Consider the following 25,824-nt stretch of genomic DNA (forward strand, 5'->3'; position numbering starts at 1 on the left):
AGAACACTCATGGTAATGGATATATGTATATTTATTTATATTTTACCTTTTTTAACTTTTATTTAATAAATATAAATTTCCAAAGTACAACTTTTGAATTACAGCAGCTTTTTCCCCCCATAACCTCCCTCCTACTCGCAACCATCCCATCTCCCACTCCCTCTCTAATCCCATTCTCATCAAGATTCATTTTCAATTATCTTTATAATTTATCTGTGTGTAACACATCATTAAGCATCTTTTGCAAGGCTGGATGAGTGGTGTCAAATTATTTCAATTTCTGTTTGCTATGAAAAGGTCTTTATATCACCTTCATTCACAAATGAGAGCTTTGCAGGATATAATATTCTGGGCTGGCAGTTTTTTTCTCTTAGTACTTGGGCTGTATCTTACCTCCTAGCCTGAAGGTTTTCTGATGAGAAGTCTGCTGTGAGTCTAACTGGAGATCCTCTGAGAGTAATCTGATTTTTCTCCCTTGCACATTTCAGAATCTTTTCTTTATGTTTCACTGTGGTAAGTTTGATTACAACGTGTCATGGTGAGGATCTCTTTTGGTCATGTTTATTGGGGGTTCTATGTGCTCCCTGTACTTGGATGTCTCTGTCCTTCTCCAAACCCAGCAAGTTTTCTGCTAGTATCTCACTAAAAAGGCTTTCTTTCTTTCTTTCTTTCTTTCTTTCTTTCTTTCTTTCTTTCTTTCCTTCTTTCTTTTTAACAGGCAGAGTGGACAGTGAGAGAGAGAGAGAGAGAAAGGTCTTCCTTTTGCCGTTGGTTCACCCTCCAATGGCCGCCGCGGCCGTCACACTGTGGCCGGCACACCACACTGATCCAATGGCAGGAGCCAGGTGCTTCTCCTGGTCTCCCATGGGGTGCAGGGCCCAAGCACTTGGGCCATCCTCCACTGCACTCCCTGGCCACAGCAGAGAGCTTGCCTGGAAGAAGGACAACCAGTACAGAATCCAGTGCCCCGACCGGGACTAGAACCTGGTGTGCTGGGGCCGCTAGGCGGAGGATTAGCCTAGTGAGCTGCGGCGCCGGCCACTAAAAAGGTTTTCTAGTCCTTTCTCTCCATGCCTTCCAGAACTCCTAGATCCCGAATGTTGTTTTTTTTTTTAATAGTATCCTGTCGATTCCCAACAATATTTTTTAGATTTCTAATTTCCTCTTCTTTTATTTGGTTTGACTCTATACTTTCCTGTGCTCTGTCTTCTAAGTCTGATATTTTCTCTTCTATCTCACTGATTCTGTTTTTAAGGCTCTCAAATGTGTTTTTCATTTGTTCTATTGAATTCTTCATTTCATTTTGATTTCTCTTCAATATCTGAATTTATGTTCTACTAAATTCCTCATTTCATTTTGATTCCTCCTTAAGATTTCATTTTCACAAGAGAGATTTTCTGTCCTGTCCTGTATGGATTTCTGTAGTTCATACGTTTGTTTTTGATAACTTATAAATGTTCTTATCATAAATTTTTGAAATCAATATCTTGCATTTCTTTTTCTTTCTTTTTTTTTTTTTTTTTTGACAGGCAGAGTGGACAGTGAGAGAGAGAGACAGAGAGAGAAAGGTCTTCCTTTTGCCGTTGGTTCACCCTCCAATGGCCGCCGCTGCAGCTGGCGCACCGCGCTGATCCGATGGCAGGAGCCAGGAGCCAGGTGCTTTTCCTGGTCTCCCATGGGGTGCAGGGCCCAAGCACCTGGGCCATCCTCCACTGCACTCCCTGGCCACAGCAGAGAGCTGGCCTAGAAGAGGGGCAACCGGGACAGAATCCGGCACCCCGACCGGGACTAGAACCCGGTGTGCCGGCACCGCAAGGTGGAGGATTAGCCTATCGAGCTACGGCGCCGGCCTTGCATTTCTTCTATCTCCTCATCTTCATAATCTTGTATTGGAGTGTCATGTTCATTTGGGAGTGTCATAATGTCTTCCTTGTTCTTGTTTCCTCAGTTTCTGCATTTGTTGTTTGGCATTGTGAAGATATTCTTTGGTTTCTTGTTTTATTTTTTTCCTTGCTGTGGTGGCTTTTCTCGTTATATTATGACTCTAGATTAAGTGGACTGTCTGATTTTGGTGAATTTCTAGAGGCTTGTGGTGGGTGTGGCGAGAGAGCTCTGCTCAGTTCTTCAGGGTTAAAGGTGTGCCAAAGCTGACACACCCCAGTTTGTCATGGTAAATCTTTTCTCTCTCATTATTTTATTCAGAAGGGAAGTAATTCCACTCAGCTGAGCTCTTCTCCTTGATGGCAATCAGTGCCTGAGCGCTAGCCCTGGTGGTATAATATTTGTTTGCTCTGTCCCAAGGACCACACAAAGGATCTGTTTAGTCTTCAGTGTAAGCTCAGATTCCCCTGCAATGTCTCACTGCATAGCCAAAGCAGCCCAGATTTGTGGGGTATCTCACTGAGACTATTCACATCTCAGCCACACCGTGAGTTCTCCCACACACCTTCAGTTTTTTGTTTTTTTTTTTTGTTTGTTTGTTTTGTTTTTCACGGTCCCAGTTCATAAGCTCCACACAGTCACTAGGTCTTAATCTCATGTTGTTTCTCCTCACCAGAGTCAGGTTTCTCTGTCTGGCTGAGGGCAGGCGCAGCCCTGAACCAGCACAGCTGTTACCTATGTCCAAAATGACACCTGCTCTATTGTCTTCCTTGTGTTTGTAAGGTGAATGGAGAGAAAGAATCACATCCGTACTTTTCCCTTTCATTTTTTTTTTTCTTTCCTCTAGTTAGGCTGGTGTACTTTCCTCCATGGGGCTTCAAGCCTCGTTCCCTCTAGGCTCTTCCTGCCACTTTTCCACCAGTGTCTTGGGCTACTGAGATTTCACCTCACCTCCCTTTCCAGCATTGTTGTGTAGACTCAGTGGCTGGGGTCCTGAGCCATGGGCGCCCGTGCCCTCCACATAGGTCCACTGTGTCCCACTAATTCCAGAAGAGTTTCCTCTGAAGTCTTTTCCCTAACTCTTCCCTGAGATTACAGTGTCTCCACTTTTATTAAACTATCTTTTCCCAGACTATCAGTGAGTCCCTCCCTATTTTGCCATCTTGGAGCCCCTCTTATTGATATATGTATATTTAAATATTTTGTACCATAATTTACTTACCTGTTATTTCTATTTTCCAAATTTTTAATAGCTTCATACAAACTGACACAAATAGCCTAAGCTGATTTTTGACAGCAGTAAAGAAGCAATTCAAAACAGAAAGGATAGTTCTCTCAATAAATGGTATAGCTGCAAGTGTATACACACAGGAGAAAAAGAAAGAAAAAAAGTCTATTTATACCTCACATCTATATAAAAATCAGAGACTAAAATGTAAAATTGTAAAGCTCTTAAGAAGATATCAAGAAAATCTACAAAATTTAGAGATAGGCACAATTCTTAGCCTAGACAATGGAAGAACTAATGCCGAAAGAAAAAAAAAAAATGGGGGCTGGCTCTGTGGCACAAAGGGTTAATGCCCTGGCCTGAAGCACCAGCATCCCATATGGGCACCGGTTCCAGCTGCTCCTCTTCCAATCCAGCCCACTGCTATGGCCTGGGAAAGCAGGGGATGATGGCCCAAGTCCTTGGGCCCCTGCACCCACGTGGGAGACCTGGAAGAGCTCCTAGCTCCTGGCTTCAGATCAGCTCAGCTCCAGCCATCGTGGTCAATTGGGAAGTGAACTATTGGATGGAAGAACTCTCTCTCTCTCTCTCTCTCTCTCTCTCTCTCTCTCCTTTCTGTGTGGCTCTGACTTTCAAATAAATAAATAAATCTTTAAAAAAATGATAGATTGGACATCATCATTTTTAAGTTGCTTTGAAAAATATCTCAGTAGGCAGATAAAAAAAGAACTAGAAAAGAAAAACATATTTAGAACTTGCATAATAAGTTAAGGACTAGTACCATGATATATGAAGAATTTCCAAAGCGCAACCCTCAAAAAACATAAAATAGGCAAAAAACATGAACAGACATTTCATCAAAGAGGAAATGTATTTTAGAAATAAACATCATTAGCCTTTAGGTTTTTTTATGAGCATTCAAGCCACAAAACAATCTTTCTACAGACTTACAGAATAGCTAACATTTTAAAATTTTGTGTCAACAACAAACACTAGCAAAGATGTGGAAAAACTGAATCAGCTGAATTAGCCATTTATTGCTATTGGGGAATGTGAAACGGTACAGTTACTTTAGAAAAGAATTTGACCATCTGTAATAAAGCTAAACATGCATTTCCATCTGTCTCAGCTATTATACACTTGGATATTTATACCAGAGTAAATAAAATGTTATGTTCACACACAAAAAATGAGTACTGAAAATGTTCATGGTAGCCTTTTTGTCTTAGTCAACACTGGAAGAAAAGAGAATCATCAAACAGTGAGTGAGTAATATATTATAATATCCATACCATAACATTATAATTGACAGTTAAAAAGAATAATTAGCTGATAGATACCTGTAACAACTTGAATGAATCTGAAGGAAAATTGTCTGAGTGAAGAACTCCAATTCTTAAATGTTATATACTGCATAATTCCACTTATGAAATATTCATCAAATGAGCATGCAGAAATGGAAAATAGGTTGGCTATTACCAAAGGTAAGGAACATATTGGGTGGGTCACGAAGCTATAAAAAGACAGAGGGACCCCTTGTGGTGATGGAACTGTCCTTTGTCTTGGCAATATTTTGGTTGTGGTATGGTAGTGTTAATTTCTATCTCTCATTTCCCTACCCAATGTACTACTGCTATAAGACACAAGTAGTCTATTAACTTAGGGTGTCACCCTGTAATCATCCTCCCTCAGAAGCGGTTTAAGGGAAAGGTTTACTTACTTGTGACAAGTAGACTGTGAGAAGTTATAAATTCCTAAAGAAGTTGCCACTCTGGGAAGCAATTTGTCAGGGCCTTTATAGCCAGGGTTAGAAAACAGAAAAAGGGGATTCAGCGAACCCTTCCTGCTCAAGCAAGATACATCTTCACACACTGTGTGTTCACAAATCTGACTCATACCAGTCTCTGTAGTTATAATTGTCCTTGATAGCCCAGTTCCCCATGAGTACAGTGTTGTGAGCTAAGCTTTCATGGAACAATCTCTGAAAGATGAACTCTGATGCCTCAACTGTTGAAGACTCTGACCCTGCTCCTGTGCCTATTCCTTGCCTACATCTTACACTCTGGATTACACCATCAGTGAGTTAAGATACTTCTACAGGAGGAGTGGAACTGGGAAAGAGTATACAGGATCTAATGTGGGATTTCTTACAACATCTTGTAAAACAAAGATTTAATTTAAAAGTATGCAAATAGCAAGTAAACAACTAATTCATTGAAACATTTCTTTACTTGGCTTTAGGAAGATCACACTGTTGGTTTTCTTCCTATTTCACTGGAATTCCAATTTGGTTATCCATTGTTGCTGGGTAATCCAACCCATCTTCTTTAGTTATTTTCTTGACTTACCAGTCTTTGATTTTACCAAGTCTCAGTTCATCCTTATACATTTCAGCTTTCCTATTCACATTTACTTTCCTCTAGCCATAAGTATAAATTTTGTCCATAGGTTGAGTCCTAGATTTTGTATAACATCTCTACCCCTAAATTTGAGAATTGATGCAACTAGCCATGTTAACTATCTTCCAACATTTCTACTTGGATGTTTAAAAAGTATCATAAATGTTAATATTTGTAGCATTGATCTATTAATTTTCCATCTAAAATGTCTTCTAGTTATAATCTCCATTATCTTAGTGAAAGGCATTTTGGTTTTCTAGTTGTGTTGTTGAAGCCAAAAATTTCTAACTTTTTTATTTAATTATTGCTTACTCTTTCATTCCTAGAATTCAGCTAACCAGAAACTCCTTTTAAATCTAAAAAAGGCTTCAGATGTCCTGTATTTCTTTTTTTAAAAAAAAAAAAGATTATTTATTGATTTGAAAATCAGAGTTACAGAGATAGAGGGAGAGATGAGTGAAGAGAGAGAGAGAGAGAGAGAGAGAGAGAGAGAGAGGTCTTCCATCCATTGGTTCACTCCTCAGATGGATGCAATAGCTAGAGCTGGGTCAGGTTGAAGCCAGAAGCCAGGAGCTTTGTCCAGGTCTCTCATGTGGGTGCAGTGGCCCCAACACATGGGCCATCCACTGCTTTCTCGGGCCATTAGCAGGGAACTTGGTCCGAGTGGAGAAGCTGGGTCAGGAATCAGCACCAGTATGTCACAGGTGGCAGCTCTAAGGTACCCTTTAATGCTGGCTGCAGAAGTCCTGCTACTTCTTACTATGTTCAGTGCTATCATTTCTGCCCGAGTCATCATCATTGTCACTTGAATTGTTCCAATAACGTTTCAACTCTTCGTTTTGCTTATCTGTTTTCTCTAACATCCTTGCTGCCACCCACAGTCTCTCGTGATACAGCAACTGGGGAAGCCTTTTAAATATAATTCATATATTAAAAAAATATTTCATGTTTCTTCCTTCCTCTTATTTTTTTCTCTTGAAATAGTACCATCTGACTGACCACACATTTCCTTCATTTCTCTAATGTTTAAATAACTCTATAACCAGAATATAAGCAATGTGAAGTCAGAGGGATTTTTTTTTAGTTTATTTGATTATTTTTATTATTTTGAAAAGCAGAGCAACAGAAAAAGATATATTTATATAAATGTGTGTCTGTGTGTATATGTGTGTGTGTATGTATTGTTAATAAGTATTAAAGAGAGAAGAAAGAGAGAGAATCTTCTGGTTCACACAAAACCCAGGAGTCAGGAACTCCATTGGATCTCCCATGTGATTGGCAGAGACCTAAGTCCTTTATTATCACCTTCTTCCTCCCCAGGTGCACATTAGCAGGAAACTGGCTGGGAAGCAGTGCCTACCCCAGGTCTTCTAAGATGGGACATGGACCATCCATGTGGTAGCTGTACCACAATGACTGTGTCAGGTTTTAGATGGTTTGTTTACTCCATGCAAGAACATTTCCTGACACACGATAGACATTCAACAAATACGAGTGAATTGTAGACATAAAAACGAATAAAATATAGACTATAAAACTAACAAGACTAGAAAATTATCCAACTATGGAATGTGTACAAGAGAAATAATTTAATCAGAAAATGAGATTTTTTTTTTTGGTCCAAGTGACTATGGGGAACTATTAAATGAGAAACTGTAAAACTACCTTAATAGGGGGTCAGAAAATACAATGATTTAGATTACTTGATTGTTTTTATTATTTTGAAAAGCAGAACAACAGAGGAAAAAAATATATATGTATTTGTGTATTTCTTGGATTTCAGTCATATTAATGAGTCAACATCAACCTAGCAATTGAAACTTAATGTAAGAAGGAAAGCAACAAAAGTTAGTGAGTGGGCAGTTCATTTTTTAATTTAAAATATTTAAACTAAATATTTTCATTTTTCTCCTGGGATTTTTGTGTAATTTGCAAGTGATGGGGCAGATTTTTAGCGCAATTGTGATTATATTTAGGACGGTTAATTAAAAGGCTTTGTGGTTTGCTGGACTCTACCTTCTTCAGGGCAGGCAGAACTGGTAGACACCTGAAAGTCCTCATGACTGTTGAACAGGAGAAACTTAACCAATATATTTTTGCATGCTGTAGACACACAAGCGTGCAACCATGTAAGCAGGGTCTCTAAATACAAGATGCAAAGATAGATATTCCAAATTACAGTTGCTGATTGGCAATCAAGCCTGTCCTCACACTTGGAGCTCCAAATGTGTGCTCCAGGGTAAGGAGCAGCAGGGATTTCTTTACACCTGTTAATGAGGCTCCCAGTAGGCTTACCAATAACTTAATGGACTGGTTTGAAAAATATGTCATTAATTTATTTTATAACATTAGTTTAAAGCTTATCTATCACGATAATTAACTTTGAATTTCAACACTTTATGCGGATAGATGTTAACGAGTCCCGCCTTTCAAAGTCTAGCCATTGTGCTCCTATTTGGAACTGTTGCCCCTAGCCAAGAAGTAATGCTCTAGTTGATGTCTCCAGGTGGGACTTTTCTTTGTCACAATATGGTTCAAAACAAGAATGATAAGTATGTTCCAACAATACTATTTTTTTTTTCTTTTTTTTAAACTGTGTTACAGAAGATTTCCAATCTGAAACCTCTGGCTCGTACAACATTGATAAAGCCAGGATTCAGACACACTTCCAAATTAATCAATTTGTCTTTCTTGAAATTAACATTTTAGTACTTCAAAAATATTTGATAGCAGAACACCTTGATTACCTATTTACAGTTAATTAGACAGGTACCAATTAACTTGTGTTATGTGAATTCTGCTGTTCAAGCAGGGAGTGAATATTTGTCTGGACTATTTCTTCTTTTCTTCATAGTAGGCAGAGAAGGGAAAGAAAAATAAGATTTGTTTAGCAATGAACATGAATAATGGAGACACTAAAGAACACAGGCAGTCCTCACTAACAAAGCAGAAAGAAATCTAACAAAATGCCTCATGTTATGACAATACTGATAAGATATACCATGGAATCCTTGAAAACCAACTGCAGGAAAATAATTTTAGGAAACACATGAAAAAAGTTACATTTCATGCATAAGATTTGTAGTTCTGCCTAAATCTGAGAGTACTTCAAATACTCATAAAGATAATAAAAGGATTAATTAATTTTGGTGAAAAAAACTAAAATGGTGGTTGAAATAGAGACATAGTGTGGTTTTTTCATCATCTGTCTTTTCCATGAAATGTTTGAAGATCCTTCATGGGCATAGCTTTAAAAAAAGAATGCAAAAAAAAAATCTTAACTTTGAATTCTACTTCATGTAAATTTTTTGAAGTCTCTCCATATGTAACTTATTTTTTGTGTTCTGTTAAAACATAACTCATTTTATACTTATTTGAAATGTGCACTTTTGCTTTATGATTTTTTTTAATTTTTTTTTTTTTTTTGACAGGCAGAGTTACACAGAGAGAGAGAGACAGAAAGAAATGTCTTCCTTCCGTTGGTTCACCCCCCAATGGCCACTACTGCCGACGAACCGGGCTGATCCGAAGCCAGGAGCCAGGTGCTTCTCCTGGTCTCCCATGAGGTGCAGGGCCCAAGCACTTGGGCCATCGTCCACTGCACTCCCTGGCCACAGCAGAGAGCTGGCCTGGAAGAGGGGCAACTGGGACAGAATCCGGCGCCCCGACCGGGACTAGAATCCCGGGGTGCCGGCGACGCAGGAGGAGGATTAGCCTAGTGAGCCACGGTGCCAGCCTAATGATGTTTAATATAAGACACACACTTTTGGCTCTTTCCAAAAAGACACCGAATGGGGCTGGTGCTGTGGTGTAGCGGGTAAAACCATCACCTGCAGTGCCGGCATCCCATATTGGCTCCAGTTCGAGTCCCGGCTACTCCACTTCCCAACCAGCTCTCTGCTATGGCCTGGCAAAGCAGTAGAGGATGGCCCAAGTCCTTGGGCCTCTGCACCCATGTGGGAGACCAGGGAGAAGCACCTGGCTCCTGACTTAGGATCAGTGCAGCTCGGGCCATTGCGACCATCTGGGGAGTGAACCGGTGGATGGATGGAAGACCCCTCTCTCTTTCTGCTTCTCCTTCTCTCTATGTGTAACTCTGACTTTCAAGTAAATAAATAAATCTTTAAAAAAAAAAAAAAAACAGAATGGAGAGTAGCTTAAAGAGTTCTACTAGCAATAGAAATCAAGGGTGTAATTGTGTTGCAATATTTCGTAGGGATCCTTGATTTGATGCAAAGTCTAAATGGTAGAATTATAGCTTACTTTCATTTGGGGACTTCTGAAGTATGGACTGTCAGGGAGCACTTTAGCCTCTAATCTACCATGAAGTGCTAAGAATATGCAATGTATTCCACATTTGATAATAATATTATTTTACCTGCACTCTTATAGAAGAAGGAATTATACTGTTCCCAAAATAAATTTCTTGTTATAAATGTGACTTAAAATTCAGGAAGTCAGAATTCACACACTAGTTTTGCTTTTACCCATGTGCACAAACTTGAGCATATTAATTAACTTTCTGATAGCTGCTTAATTACACTAAGTCAAAGGTTTAACTCCATTTCTCAAAGGAATTTTGATTATATTTTTGATCTTCTGATGGCAGCAATCTTTAAGTCTCTGTATTTCCTTTTGTCTGTGCACTGCCTCTTCTGGTTATAGGCAAGACTAAATGTCTACATATGATACAAGGTGGGTATCTGGCCTGGCAGTTAAGATGTCTACATTCCCTATCAGAGTGCCAGGGTTTGAGTCCTACCTCTGCAACCATTTCCAGTTTCTTGTTTTTGTGCACACTGGGAAATTGGGAGGTGGTGGCTTAGTTAGTTGAGATACTGTCATCATCATGGGAGATCTGGATTGTGTTCCTGGCTCCTGGCATTTCCCTCACCAAACCTGAGCCATTGCAAGAATTTGGGGAGTGAACCAGTAGATGGGAGTATACTCTCTCCCTCTCTGTCTCAAGTAAATGCAAATTTTCAAAACTGTATGACACAAACCACAAGAAGTGTATATATACAACTTTTCTTAGAAGACATCTGGAAAGTAAGACTATTTTATTTTTTTGAAAGAGTTATTTTCTTTTTGTTTGAAAGGCAGAGCTACAAGAGAGGCAGAGAGGGAGAGAGAGAGATAATGAGAGGGAGAGAGGGATGTCTTCCATCTGCTTGCTCACTTCTCAGATGGCCTCAATGGCTGGAGCCACACCCATCTGAAGCCAGGAGCCAGGAGCTTCTTCCACGTCTCCCACATGGGTGCAGGGACCCAAGAACATGGGCCATCATCCATTGCTTCCCCAGGCCACAGCAGAGAGCTGGATGGGAAGCAGAGCAGCCAGGTCTCGAACCAGTGCCCATATTAGATGCTGGTACTGCAGGAGGCAGCTTCACCTGCCATGCCATAGCACCCCAAGACTATTTTAAATATAATGTCCCATTTTCATTTTCTGCTGGCATTTTCTACTTCCTCTTAATCCCGTTAGTCTGATGGGGAGCACTCAGTGTCTCAAAGTGAGACAACAGTCAAAAGACAAAAATGTGGGTTTTGCCTGATGTTTGAATGCTCAAAACCTAAAAACGTTGTGGCTATGAAGTAGAAGTGGGAAAATTTAGAAGATGGAAGTCTAAACTAAAAATAACATTACTTTCCTGGGCTGGAAAGACCAAGTGAACTAAAGAGAAAGGACAACTATATTGATCAAAGAATACTGTATCTGAGTCCCAGAAAGCAATTCAGAGACCAGCGATCAAATTAATATCGAGTATATCTATGTAGAAAAAGTTACAGAGCCCACAGTAAAATTCCTGTGCCCTAAACTACCAAACGATGAACCAGTGCAGCAGCTGGATGTTTGGCCTCTGCCACACAAAGTCAGTTACCACTTATACACAGAATCTTGATTTGTGTTTAGGTTTTGGTATTTATTCACAATTATTTCTTTGCTTTTTGCTGTTGCCTTAATTCAGTGTAGGCAAAGAATATTTTTTTTTCTTAAGCTGACTTTAAGCTTAATTGATGAGGCTTGCTTTGACCCATAGGCTGAGGGCAGAGTGGAGCATGCATTTGTCCTTGTTTACTTGTGCAGTACCATCTGTTATAGTATGATTACTTTGCAAGTAGCTATTGATCCCTCAGCCTGTATCCTCCAATGCGAAGAGCTGACCTAATTTACATCCTGGAGCTAAATCCATGAGAGTACAGTCAAGCCAGGCCAAGGCACAGTGCAGATACAGACTGGTGCGTTGGAAGTAAGTACTTCTGTTGTCATATAACACTACAATTTCAGTGAGTTTCAATCACAGCAGCAGGTGCCACAGTAGGAGTCGGGAGGCAGAAGACTTAAAGTGATGATCTTTTTGGACAACTACAATAAAATGATATAAAAATTTAAAGATTACCCTCATAGCAAATGGAATATTCTAAAATATCCATGAGATTTAAAATTCTTCCTGGAAAATGTAGTGGAAATATCCAAAATTGGCCTAAATAATGTTTCTTAGACTCAGATGAGATCTTTGTAAGAGAAAAGGAGAAAAAAGTAGAGATTGAAAAAACTGGAAATGTGACTTTTTTAAGTAATAGGGTTTAGGAATTCACTATCCAATGCAGTAGCTGCTGGTCAAATGTGGCTACTTAAATTAATTAAAATTAAACAAACCAAAAATTCAATTTCTCAATCACACTAATCATGTTTCAAGTCATAATAGCCACGTGTGGTCAATGGTTACCTTATTAGAAAGCTTGTGATATTATAAATTAGTCTCATCATTCCAGAATGTTCTGTGAAATATTTATAGTATAGTTGTCTTAGTGATTTTCACTTTATATGAAAAATAAATAATCTAAAATATACTCATGTGTCCACTTTAAGCAAACAGGCTATTCAAATAAATTCTATTAACCTTTGAAAATCATTGATTTTCCTCTCTTTCTAATAATGCAGGTATTGACCCTCTAAATTGCTTTGGTCATATGAATAGAAGTACATTTGACAGGTGTCATGTCTGAGCAGGAGCCTTAACTGTGGCTGTATGGTTGACCTCCTCTCTTTGCTCTTTCCTCTGTCATGAAATGAACAGATCTCAAAGGAAACCTGCATTCTAGAGCAGCCCTAGGGCCAACAGGAAACCCTAATGCAATGTAGAAAATAAACATCTGTTGTTTTAAACTGCTAAAATCAGGTTATCTCATTCTCCTGGAAAATCTAATCAATTCCAGGGTGATTCAGAAAAGAGAAAGTTGGAGTAGAAAATAAAATTTTAATTTGCTGCCAGGAAGATGGTTGAGTGTAGATTCCTGTTAAGATATCCAAGAGATAAGGGGTTCTGGTGCTCAGGCCAGATGTCATGGCAGAAAATAAAAGATATGGGCACAAACTGAACAGAGATAATCACTGAAATGTGGTAATATATGTTATTATCGAGATGAAAATTATAGTATAGGAAACAGTCTTGAAAATCAAGCCTGGTTGTCCTAGACACATTTTTCTGTCATATTGTAAGCCTCCTATTATATATTCAACTTCCTTAGTAAAAGATTATAATAACTGCAATTTGGATACACGCCTCACCCTCCTACTTGTTCTTAATGAGTTTAGCTGTTTCCAAAGCTACAGAGGTGAGCTTTGTCTGGACAAACCAATCAAATTATCTCATCTCTTTGTGCAGTGATCAGTTCAGGTATGGGTAGAATATTTCTCATAATCAATAAGACATGAGAAAGTATTTGTGCCATTTCTGGGCAGTGTATATCTTTTCTGTAAGAGTGGGAATAGAGTTCATCCCCCCCGAAAGGTTTAATGTGACTAAGCAAAATTTACAACCACCAGAGCAATATCTGATGTGAACAGATTTCCCGCAGATTCTGCAGGAAAGGGACCCAATGTAGAACCAAAAGTGCAAACCAGCATCATAATGGAAAAGAGTGGATGATGAAGGTGTGCAAGAAAGAAACAATAAGGGACCTTGAAAGCATCATTTAAGCACTGCATAAAGCCATCCTAAACAGAGTTGACATCAACGTATTTGTCTAGGGACTTAGTCAATTTGATTTGAGTTTCAATAATCTGTAGACACAGTCCTGGCTTATATTCATAAAACCTGCAAATATTTAATTAATGGTGTTAAAGATACAGTAAATTAAGCCTGGAAATAACATGACATAGATATCAGAGGAGAAAGTGTTGAGCCAAGAAGTATAACTTTTGCAAGGTTTTGGCTGAATTTAGTAAACAAGGACATACTATGGAAAAATGCAGATCAAATAGTATAATGGAACTAGAATCAAGATTTCTATCCTTTGAGGAATGACTGGGAATTTTTGAAATACACTACAAGTAGATAGGTCTCATTAAAAAAACTTGACAGTAAAGGAGAATATTAGAATATTTTTTGATTGGAAGCAAACTTTACCTGATTAAGCTTTTGTACATGTGCTTTCTAAGTTTCTACACTTATGATCATATGTAAATATATCCTAACATGTCAATTCAGATGAATGGACAAAATGAATATTTGTGAGAGAGTTGAGACAACAAAAGGATCAATATCACCGAGGAGGTGAAAACATCCAAGATGTTTGCCGGCACACCTTCATCCCTTAACGAACCACCTGGGTTTTGAGTCCTGGCTCTGCGCCTTGTTAATGTCCACCTTGGGAGGCAGTAGGAGATACCTCAAGTGATGGGGTCCCTGCGTTTTACGTAGGAAACCCAATTTCGTTCTTGGTTCCCATATTCAGCTTGGCTCAGCCTTCACTACTGTCATTTTGGGGAGTGAGTAAGATGGGAACTCTATCTGTCTCTCTACCCTTCAAATAAGTCATTAAAAATGAGGTTGGAAACCAGACAAAATTTCAAATTGAGGGAAAGACCCTATCTCCAACCAGGAAAAGAATGAGAGAAGAAAGGTAACTCTCTAAATAGGGGATTAAGAAGTGAAAACTTTCCATTTCATAATCTCTGTTGTCTTTGTGAAGTGCTGAAATAAGGACTACACCTAGAATGAATGGAAAGGCAGTTGGCTAAGTGTGTGAAAAGATTGATGAATGTTTAAAATATTCTCTGCAAAGAATAAAAGAAATTATGAAAGCAACATTCATGGGCAGAACAGAGTGCTTGTTTAATACTGGAAAAGAAAAGTGTGGGTTTTGTTGTTGTTGTTGTATGGTATGTAATATATCATCTATTTGGATGTGGCAGTCATCCAGAATTATGAAATATTTAGAGTGACAAGGACTCTCTTTTTTTTTGGTACTGCACTCTTTCATAAGCAAGAGGGTGGTAAAGCCTATTTGATAAAAATAATAATGACTGAAATTGAGTAGTTGGAGGCTCAAGAACAGCCAGATGGCAAAATGCTCAAAAGAACAGATGCTTTTAATATGAGGGTGGAGCAGCAACGATCCTGAAACTACATTTGGGAGTGAATTGGATGTAATTCCTCTCTCCAGGCACTGATGTAGGTGGGGTGTAGGATAATGAGGAAGCTGTAATACTCTGAACAGACAGCCAGGTTTCAGTCAGTGCAATGAAACAGAGGCAAAGTGAGTGAGTGTTCAGGTTGTGGGAGAGTGCTTTAGCTGAGAAATGAGAATTCCAGAAGGCAGCAAGACACGCTTTGGAAAGAGGCAACAGTAGGAGAAAGAGTTTGGATAAAGGTCAGAGGAGCATAGAGTGAATATATCATAATAAAAAGAAATGAATTGTCCACATTCTAAAGATTAAGTTTCGTAAGTAAATTATATCTCCATTAATTGTTTAACAGTATAGAGAAGACACATGACTAAATGTGCTTTCATGGATGGTGATACTAAAAAGGAGAAATGTTAGAATTTCTAGACATGATGTTTCTAGAAGAACTTGCTCTTTCCCTATTACCTTAAAGAAGGTAATCCAGGCTCTTGTATAAAGATTCCAGAACAAGAGGGACTGGAGAAAAAAGCTGAGCACTACCCACACTAGTACACATCACCTGTGACACAGAATAAATCATCAAGAAGAGCATCAGGAAAAAGAGTCAAAGAGACATGTATGAGTGAGTTAACACGAACATTATTGTCTGGAGGAGGTTTATAGCAGTGTTATTCATAACTGTCAAATTTGGAAGTAACTCAGATGTCCTTCAGTAGTGAGTGGATAAATAAGTTGTGGTCCATCAGATAGTGCATTACTACTTAGGGCACAGAAGGAATGAGCTATAAATCCGTGGAAAGATATGCAAGGAAATTTAATGCATACGACTACATGAAAGAAACCTTTCTGAAAAAGCTCAATACTGTTGGATTCTCTAGCATGTGACATTCTGCAGAGGGAAAAACTGTAGAGATAATAAAAGTATCAGTGTGACCAGGGATAGGAGTGAGGGAAAGAACAGGAAGAACACAGAGGATGATAACGGCAGTGAACAAACTCTCTACAGCACTATCATGGCAAATACATGCCAGGATACATTTTCCAAAACCCATGGAATGAAAAGACCAACACTTACTCATGCCAACAATAGACTTCATGTGACAACATGGACCAAGTTGGCGTCATCATTTATAACATATATCACTCTGGTAGAGGATGCTTATAATTGCTTTTGGGGATGGAGAGGAGGGAGCCTACATGTGTGGGACCTGGGGCATAGGAGTTATTGCTATGTCTTCCACTTTATTTGCTATGAAGCTCAAACTGCACTTAAAAAAAGCTTTTAAACAAAGTTTTCTACCACTATGGTCACTACCAGCACCACGAGCTCCCACTCTCCAAAAACAGAGAAGTAGACATTTTCCATCTTATGAAATACATAATAAATCTCTATTTTTTATGTCTTTTGTGCCTATTACAGATTTTTACTGCCCCACTGGAGTTCATTCTCCATAGATAGGATTCATGTCAGGAAAAAAACACACAAAATAAAAATTGAAAAAAAATAGAGATTGTGATGTTCTTTTTTAGAAGTCATCTATTATCTGCAGAAGAAAATGACTGTGCTGTTCTGGGCTTTGTGCTGAATTTTGAATGGGTGGGGGTATAGGAATATAGAAAATGAAGGCAGCCTTGCTTGACAAATGTTCCACAGAAATAAATCTGAGATGCTGCAATATGGCAATTACATTCATAAAATAGACAACAAAGCCCTTGTAACAAATACCATGGTCTTTTAGAGGAGAGAGGAATATTGTGTTATCATAGAGGGATTCACTTCATGGGAAATTCACTGAGTCTTGGGGTCCATGTGTTGAGACTTTGTTATCATTTTGATTTAGGTGGATTTTTAGAGCTATTTTAAAGATATTGCCTGCTGTAACGAAAAAGGAAAATATTAAGCAAGATTGTTTAAAAAGAATAACTTAATAATTATAGCCAAATCAGTATCTATGCAGATATTAAGAGAACTTATTTAAGCAGGAATACTCTGTATTATGGTTTCTTGACAGGATTCTCTGAGACACTGAAAGGGGTATGTATGAGAAAAAAAATAACAAGGCTTAAGAGTAGAAGGAAGGAAAAATAATGCTTCCTGAAAAATACTAAGCAGGATGATTATATCATTTATTTTAAGACTTGTTGATCAAAAAATTAAACTATGTAAATTAACAATTGATTTGTAATTACGAGTTTTTCTCATATAATGGTAAAAGTGTAAAATAGTCAATTTTTCAAAACTCATTTCATGTATATTTGTATTATAATTCATGTCTTATTTATTGAACAAAAGATTCCAACTCTGATATCTTTGTGTCATAGAATTAGCTTATTTAAATTCTTTTATTTTTTATATCAAAGGAAGGCTTTATGCACTCATAGGAAATTTTCATGGTTCTTCCCTAATGGTACTTTGTTTATTTTTATCTATCTTTTTTTTAAACTTTTATTTAATGAATATAAATTTCCAAAGTACAGCTTATGGATTACAATGGCTTTCCCCCCCCCCATAACTTCCCTCCCACCTGCAACCCTCCCCTCTCCCGCTACCTCTTCCCTTCCATTCACATCAAGATTCATTCTGCTGTATATTTTTATCTATTTTTGGATGTATCTTGATTAGAAGAAACAAATCAATTTAGAATTCCCTGTGTCTAATGCAATATTACTTACATGATAACTCACAACACAAAATTTCAGAGATCTCATTTGTGGTCTCAGCAATTTGATACATTTATAGACCTTCAATATTTTCTCACTTTTTGGTTGTAAAATTTTTAAAATTACAGTAAATATAGAAGTATGAAATTCCACTTTGGGGAAAAAAGTATAAACTTTCAACCTTTTTTGGACAATGGAATAACTAGGCAATGAAATACATATTTGTGATGCAGAAATGGTGGGTTGTTCTTCACCTATAGAACTGTTGATGGAAGTGAGACTGAGATAGGTTAAAGAGTATCTTTACTGAGTGTCTTTCTTATCTACAAAGCAGGTATTATTGAATTACTAGAAAATGGTTGGTATTCTGAAATTATAATATCAAAGGAAAAAGAAACACTGAAATACATAGTCTGATTTAATTCTACAATTAAAGTAAAGAATAGGTAGTGAAACGAAATAATAGAGTGGAATATGTAAGTTACCACGTATCTAAAAACTCATTATTAATTCAAAACTATAGTCAACATTGATAGCCAAGGGAGAGAAACACTTTTGGAATGAATTCCAGTGAGTTTGGCAGGATAACATGGTTTTTCCATCTGAGTTAATTGGGCAGTACAGGTGCTGAACTTACATGGGGCTATGTCCAGATAAAATTACTATTAATTGGAAATTAATGCAAGTTGGAAATACATGAAACACATCTAACTTACCAAACAGCTTAGCAATACAGTGCACTGTATAGCGCAGTTTCCCTTACTGGTTACAGGTGTAACTAGGAGTTGCAGTTGCTGCCACTGCCCAGCATTGCAAGGGAGGATCATACTTCATATCACTGGCCATGGAAAAGATTGAAACTCAAAAATTGCATCCTAGTTTCCACTGAATGAGTATCAGTTTCATACCACTGTAAAGTCAAAGAGTTGCTGTCTACTATATAACCTGCCTCCATTCCAAACAAGGTGAGAAAGAGAAGCAAACTCTCAGTCTTAGTTGGTATGGGGAGGGAAAATGGAGAATGAATTGGTATTGGAGTCATGCATGGAAAAGAAAATTCACCTTAATGAAGGAACTAAATAAGTGTTCACTTGTACACATGAGCAAGCAGGGAATATGAACTGACTCAAGCAAAAGACAAAAGGAACTCTCTGGCACTATGAGAAAGAATAGAATATAATTGGTCTCTGACGGCATTGAAATCTAAAGGAAAACCTCTACAAGGTTCAAAATAGATCAAATAAAATGACAAGCCACAGTAACAAAATGCCTGTGACCAAATATAAAGTCCTTGGGCCACATATTTGTTTCTTGGGCAATAGAAAGAATAAGTAATACAGCAGAGTAGATCCTGGCTTCATAAATTAATTGATACAATAAATGTTTAAAGAAAGTATATAACAATAAAAAGATGGAAAGTAAAAATAAAATTTCTGTGCTTCATAAAGTCTACTGAATTACTAACTGTCAGAAAGGTTGCCCAAATATATTTGTCTTTAGGATGGGTAAAGCAGAGCATGAGAGCCTGAAATGCACACACACAAACACACATGCACACTTACATAGGTGTGTATCTGCGAACATATATGTATTAGGTCCCTAAAGAAAAATAATTAACTTTCATATATATATATACGTACATATATATGTACGTATATATATATATATATATCTTTCAATAGGACAGATTCTAATAAAAATAAAAACTAAAGTCTGAGGTGCTTCTCATTTATATCCAAATATGATTGATTCACCCAAAAATTCAATAGAAACATCCAAAATTAATTTTTCAGGGTTTGGCATTTAGCCTAGTGGTTAAGATGCTCACATCCCCAAATAAGAGTTTGCAAGTTTAATTCCTGGCTCCAGATCTTGGCTCCAGTTTCCTGCCGATGCAGACCCTGAAAGGCAGTCATCAGGGGTCAAGTGATTGGATTCCTGCCACTCACGTGGGAAACGTGGAGTGTGTTCCTGGATCCTGACTAGGTCCCAGCACAACCCTGGCCATTCAGGCTTTCGGGAAGTGAACCAGCAGATCGGAATGCTTACTCTTTCTCTTTCTCTTTCTCCCTCTCTTTAGTAAAAAATAAATAACTTTTTAATTAATGAGTTACAATAATATACACTGTAAAGGATATTTTTGTATATGTTGAAAGGAATCTAATGTGAATGTATATGTGGAACTTCATTTTACAATTACTAAATTGGAAAGTTAAGGAAAAGGATAAACAGGATAAATAAAATGTGACATAATCATGTGATAAATATTATAGTTGAAATTTAAAAGATAAAGCATTTCAGCAAACATAAATAGATCCTCAAATCATATTTGTGGATAGTAGGAGAAATAACACCATTACGTACATTATGGGGCAATTACGATAGAAGTGTATAAATTTTCCTTGGTTACATATTACCTTTATAACTTTTGATGTTGCAATAGATCTGTTATTTTTAAAAGAATGTTTTCAGAAAGATTGTAGTGTTCAAATAACATTTTTTTAAAAATTAATATTAATTATATAACAAAAATCTATATAATATTCAATGTATATCTAGTCAATAATGAATTAAACAATAATAGAAGTATATAAATGAGGCCGGCGCCGCAGCTCACTTGGCTAATCCTTCGCCTGCGGCGCTGGCACCCGAGATTCTAGTCCCAGTTGGGGTGCCGGATTCTGACCCGGTTGCTCCTCTTCCAGTCCAGTTCTCTGCTGTGGCCCGGGAAGGCAGTGGAGGATGGCTCAAGTGCTTGGGCCCTGCACCTGCATGGGAGACCAGGAGAAGCATCTGGCTCCTGGCTTCGGATCGGCCACTTGGAGGGTGAACCAACAGAAAAGAAGACCTTTCTCTCTGTCTCTCTCTCTCACTGTGCAACTCTGCCTATCAAATAAAAAAAGTATATAAATGAAAAATATACATAGATAATTCAATAAGGAAGAAATTCAAATGGTTGATAAGCATGTGAGCAAATTCAAAACCACTTTCAAACACAAGACCTTCCCTTACAGAAAAGTAATAAAACTGTATAAAACCATAAGAATCTACACCGATAAGTCTGTATTACAGAGTTTTTTAAACAAACAAACAAACAAAAAACGTTATTCTTTAATGCTGTAGATGGAAGAGTAAATTGAGACAATTTTGTTTGAAAAAGTTGCAAAGGTCTATCAAAATCATAAAAGTGATAATTTTCTTGACTTAGAAATCCCACTTCTAAGCCGGCGCCATGACTCACTAGGCTAATCCTCTGCCTGCAGCGGGTTCTAGTCCAGGTCGGGGCGCCAGATTCTGTCCCGGTCGCTCCTCTTCCAGGCCAGCTCTCTGCTGTGGCCCAGGAGTGCAGTGGAGGATGGCCCAAGTGCTTGGGCCCTGCACCCGCATGGGAGACCAGGAGAAGCACCTGGCTCCTGGCTTCGGATCAGTGCGATGCGCTGGCCGCAGCGGCCATTACGAGGGGGTGGGGGGGGGGGTGAACCAACAGAAAAAAAAGAAGACCTTTCTCTCTCTCTCTCTCTCTCACCGTCTACTCTGCCTGTTCAAAAAAAAAAAAAAAAAAGAGAAAAGAAATCCCACTTCTAAGTAATTATCTCAAGGAACTAGGCTGAGAAGTTTGCTAAGTTTTAACTAAATTATTTTTCATAGTGTTATTTAGTACACAAAAGTGAAAAATAATCCAAGTTTCACAGGCAGAAGGAAAAGTAAAAACTCCTCCCTCATAACTCCATAAAAAGATACTATGGTTGTGAATATGAAAAAATGTATTATTAACACATAATTCCAATAAAACAAAGTGGAAAAGTATATGCAATTTCATTTAGGTAATAATACACTGTATGTATTGAAAAGAAAATTCCTGAAATTATCCACAAATTTTGTATCTGAGATCATATATAGATGAGTTTTCTGTTTTTATGCTTTCATAAACCATAATTTTCTAACACTAACAGAAAAAAAAAAAAACTTCTAGGACTAGGATAATAGAAAGCACTGAAGAAAAAAATTTAAAAAGTGAGTGGGAGAAAGAGCATGTTGGAATTATTCCTTAGACTCTGCAAACGTGTGTGTTCTTACAGCTTCTAAGAATGGTACAGGAAACACCACATGGCATAGGATGCCAAGTTCCGCACAGTGTCTTCCCTCCCACATGACAATGCCCTGTCACTGGTGGGTTTCTCCACCTTTGCTATTTTCACCTGTCATTTCCACAACTCCTCCTCACCACTCATGCGTTGGCTCTGCCTCATGAAGTTCACTTCTGTTTTGACAGTAGAGCGATCAGGGTCAGACAGCATCAGTGGTCTGGGTTTTTTCCTTCTCCACCAGGCACAAAATTTCTTTGACCAGCAGGCAGAGTTGGAACTCATGACAAACAGGACCCAGAATCACGTGCTCCAGAATACATGGCTTTAATTGACGTCATTGTTCTATCTGATTGGAACAGTACATTTCTACCTATCAATAGACTTTTCATCTCAGGTGATTCCTTGTAGGAGAGGAGCTATTTTGAGTTTTTAATAACCTTATATTTTCCCAAAGCCTTTTCTCCACTTTGATACATTTTGTAGCCAGTATTTAAGTGTCAAATTCCATGAACAATACCCAGCATTTGTTTCTCTCTCCCACACAGGGTAATTATGCCTGAATACAATCTTTTTTCTGGAGAAACAAGAAATAGGTAACTCCTCACGCCCTTTCCTTTGTAAGCTACCAATCCTTGGGCCAAGGAAAAAGAAAAAGCCTTTATATCACATGTGTGACAAAAGTTTAGTTTCACATTGAACTGCATATCTTAATACCAAATTGGGATAATGCATTTACTCTGAAATTTTATTATAAAAGCTGTGGAATCTTCTAGAGATGTTAGCCATTTGTTGTGAAGACAAAAAACCGGAAAATCAGTTCAGATATGATTACTGGTAGAATGAACCATCATGATGACTACTCACTGGTACACAGACAGACGTAAGGCCACACAGTTCCCCATGAGAATAACGGTAATGAGACAGGGAGGTGGAGGGTAAAGGTCAGCCACCTGGAGGTAATAGCTCCTATTATCTCAGGACCAACAGGCTTTATTCACCTTGATCTGAAGATGAACAGACCTCCTGCGTGGTCTGGAGCCAAGGCAGATCTGTACTGACCTATGGCTCTTTACACACACATGGCACTACATCATCATGCTGAACAACACACCTACTACCAGCTGCCATGCTAGGAAACACCAGACCACACAAGCAGTGAAAACGGTGGTAGCTAAGTTCCTGTAATCTCCACTTCTCAGAAAAAAAAAAAAAAAAAAAAAAAAAAGAAAGAAAGAAATGAATATTCCTCCCTCATATTAGAATGCACTTACCCCTTTATCAGAATGCATCTCCCCTTCCTTTAAATGACCCTTATAATATTAAACTCAGTTCAGAGATGGGGCTGCTTGCTTTTGTGTAAGCGCCACTCTGGTTTATGCATCTTTGCTTTCCCATTAGAACATTGGCTGCTCTCTATTTGCTGTTTTCCAATTCCTGAATTCCTTCTCTCAGCGAAATGAAGAACAAGTGTCAGTTAGTCCTTGCTTTCTGCTGCCAGTAAGACCCACCCTACACCATCCCAATTAAGAAAATAGATTGAATGCAAAAATAGATCAACATTGTAAGTCAACACATCAGACAAGATCAAGATACCTAATGGCCTTGCTATGGAGAAAACCAGAAAAGGGCTGTTGCCCAAGAATGAATGAAAGCATTGTGGCATTTGGAGAGTTAAATCCTTGTATGCTACTGTAAAAAATCTGAATTTTAGTTTATCAATAGTCCATGAAAGAGTTCTGACCCTGGGTTTCAACACCAAGCTTATGTTAACCTTCTCTCACCTCAGCTCTGTAAAATGCAGAGAAATTTCCTCCCACATGTGATAACAAATAACATATTTGTGTAAGCATTGCAATTTCCCAATAAGAATTAAATAATCAATAGTAATTGTTTTTCTCTCATTTATGGCTCCTCTCAATATTTTATTTTATTTTTTTTTCATTAGTCCAAGAATAAGCTTTTTTAGTAGTTTATTTCAATGGCTATCTCCTCCATAGTGCTATTATTTTAAAAATTTTCTTATGATTTTGCTGCATTTTTCAATCTCCAAGAAACCCTTTTGGTGTATTAACTGGAAATTAGAAGTGAGCTCTCCAGTCATGACTAATAGACTATGAAAATATTCATTTTTCATTTTTCAAAATAATTTCAAAGAATCGATATATGACTTTAAGTTATTTTTATACTTCTAAAGTAATAAAAATCCACATCTAGCTTATGGATATGCCATTTTTCTAGATTTTATACAATTCAAATAATTAACATATATTTGTTTGCTATCTATCAGGCATCTAGGTTCTGGAAACCACATAAAAAAAGTATGAAGTGACATCAAGATTCATACACTTACTTTAAGGAAATAATGACCTAAATAAAAAATTTTCAGTAAATCATTTATATGGCATAATTCATATATGAACTAGAAATTAAATATCTTTTACAATTGGTAGGATTATGTTGCAGAAATGAAGAGCAAAACAGAATTATGTGTTAGTTGTAATAAGTCATGTTATATTTTAGTGAAATTAGGGGAACATTGTGAAATGAAGAATTATGAAGAAAGAAGAGAAATGACATTCGTAAGCTTGTATGTAGTTAAAGTACTAATCTTTAAAACTGTTGACAATCCAGGAAAGTTCTTGATAGAAGTAACATTTTAAATACAGTATTTCAGATGGTTATTAATTATTTATAAAAGAAATACTAATAAGATCTATAAATATACTCTTTTGTATCATATTTTCAGTTGTGGTATATGCACTCCAAACACCTGATTCCATGGATCTATTTATCTACATATCTGTGTATCACTGTATCATTTATCTCTTTCATCTATCTATGTCTATCATCCATCTATCCATGCCAACCGATCAAAGACATTTTGCTTCATTTTTATCCACTTGAATATAAATTTCAAAGAACTCTCACATTTTATTGCTTTTCAAAGAAAATATTATGTTTCCCTTATGATGTGACAGCAAAGATGAGTGTTCAGAACACAAATTTGTTCCTCCATACTTTTTTTATTTTTTGTCTTTCATTGTTTATTTCTCATTATGCTATATTTTCTCATTATTCTCTTTCTTTCACACAACAACTAAAATTTGTTTATAGCCCTTGTCTCTTCTATTGAGGAACAGTGTTTTTTTCTTCATACTATTTGCTGAACCCTTTTACTTAGTGTAAAGTTAATTTTGCAATTATTAAGTAAACTGAAAATCAATCTTTATAAAAATTAAGGGTGGGACTGGGAGAGAGAGGAGGAAGAAGCATTGGTGCATGGGTGAGAGGGAAGTATCAATATGTTCCTAAATCTGTATATATGAAATACATGAAACTTGCATAACAAATAATATTTTAAAAGAAATGAAATTTGTATTTTAATGTTATCTTCATTTTTTTAATTTCTACTTTGGAAGCATACTTGTTCAACACTGTTAGTCATACAAACTCCAATTCAATGAACTATAGATGACCCTAAGACTCAAAGTTTGAGTCTGTAGTGCCAAAATTTTAGAAAAGACAAGAATTTTGGGTGGAAAAGGAGGAAACTAGATGGATAGTATTTATAATTCATGAGTTATTATTTACTACTTATTTACTTCAAAATATAATTGAGGATGCATTGACTTTAATGAAATAAATCTGAAATTCTTCTGTGTGTTCTTTGGAACAAATAGAAAATTGTCATTGGCAAATATGGTACATTGACAGCTTATTGGAGAAATGTGGAGATGATAAAACAGGCATGCCATTTTTGTATTTGTCTATATTTAAAATTCTCATTGGTGACCTTTGGGAAAGTCAGAGTTTTCTCTGGAATTGAACTACTTCTATTTGAATAGTGATTCTTCCACACACTGGTTGTATACTAGCACTAGGGGCAAGATACTTCTTCAAACATAAATTATATCAACTATAAAGCATTAATATTTATATTAATCTAGGTCATATGTTAGAGTGAGAATTAGAGTTAATTCATGTAAATGGCTTAGAGGAGTGTCTGGTACTTATTAGCCATATTTTAATAGTAAGCAATAACAATTATCAACATGGCAGTTATTCACAAAGCTAAAAACAATCAGTATATATATATATATATAATTTATAAGTGAGTTGATCCTTAAGAACAGATTTGTTATACACAAAAAA

This window comes from Oryctolagus cuniculus, chromosome 8, assembly GCF_964237555.1.
Source record: "Oryctolagus cuniculus chromosome 8, mOryCun1.1, whole genome shotgun sequence".
Lineage (NCBI taxonomy): Eukaryota > Metazoa > Chordata > Mammalia > Lagomorpha > Leporidae > Oryctolagus > Oryctolagus cuniculus.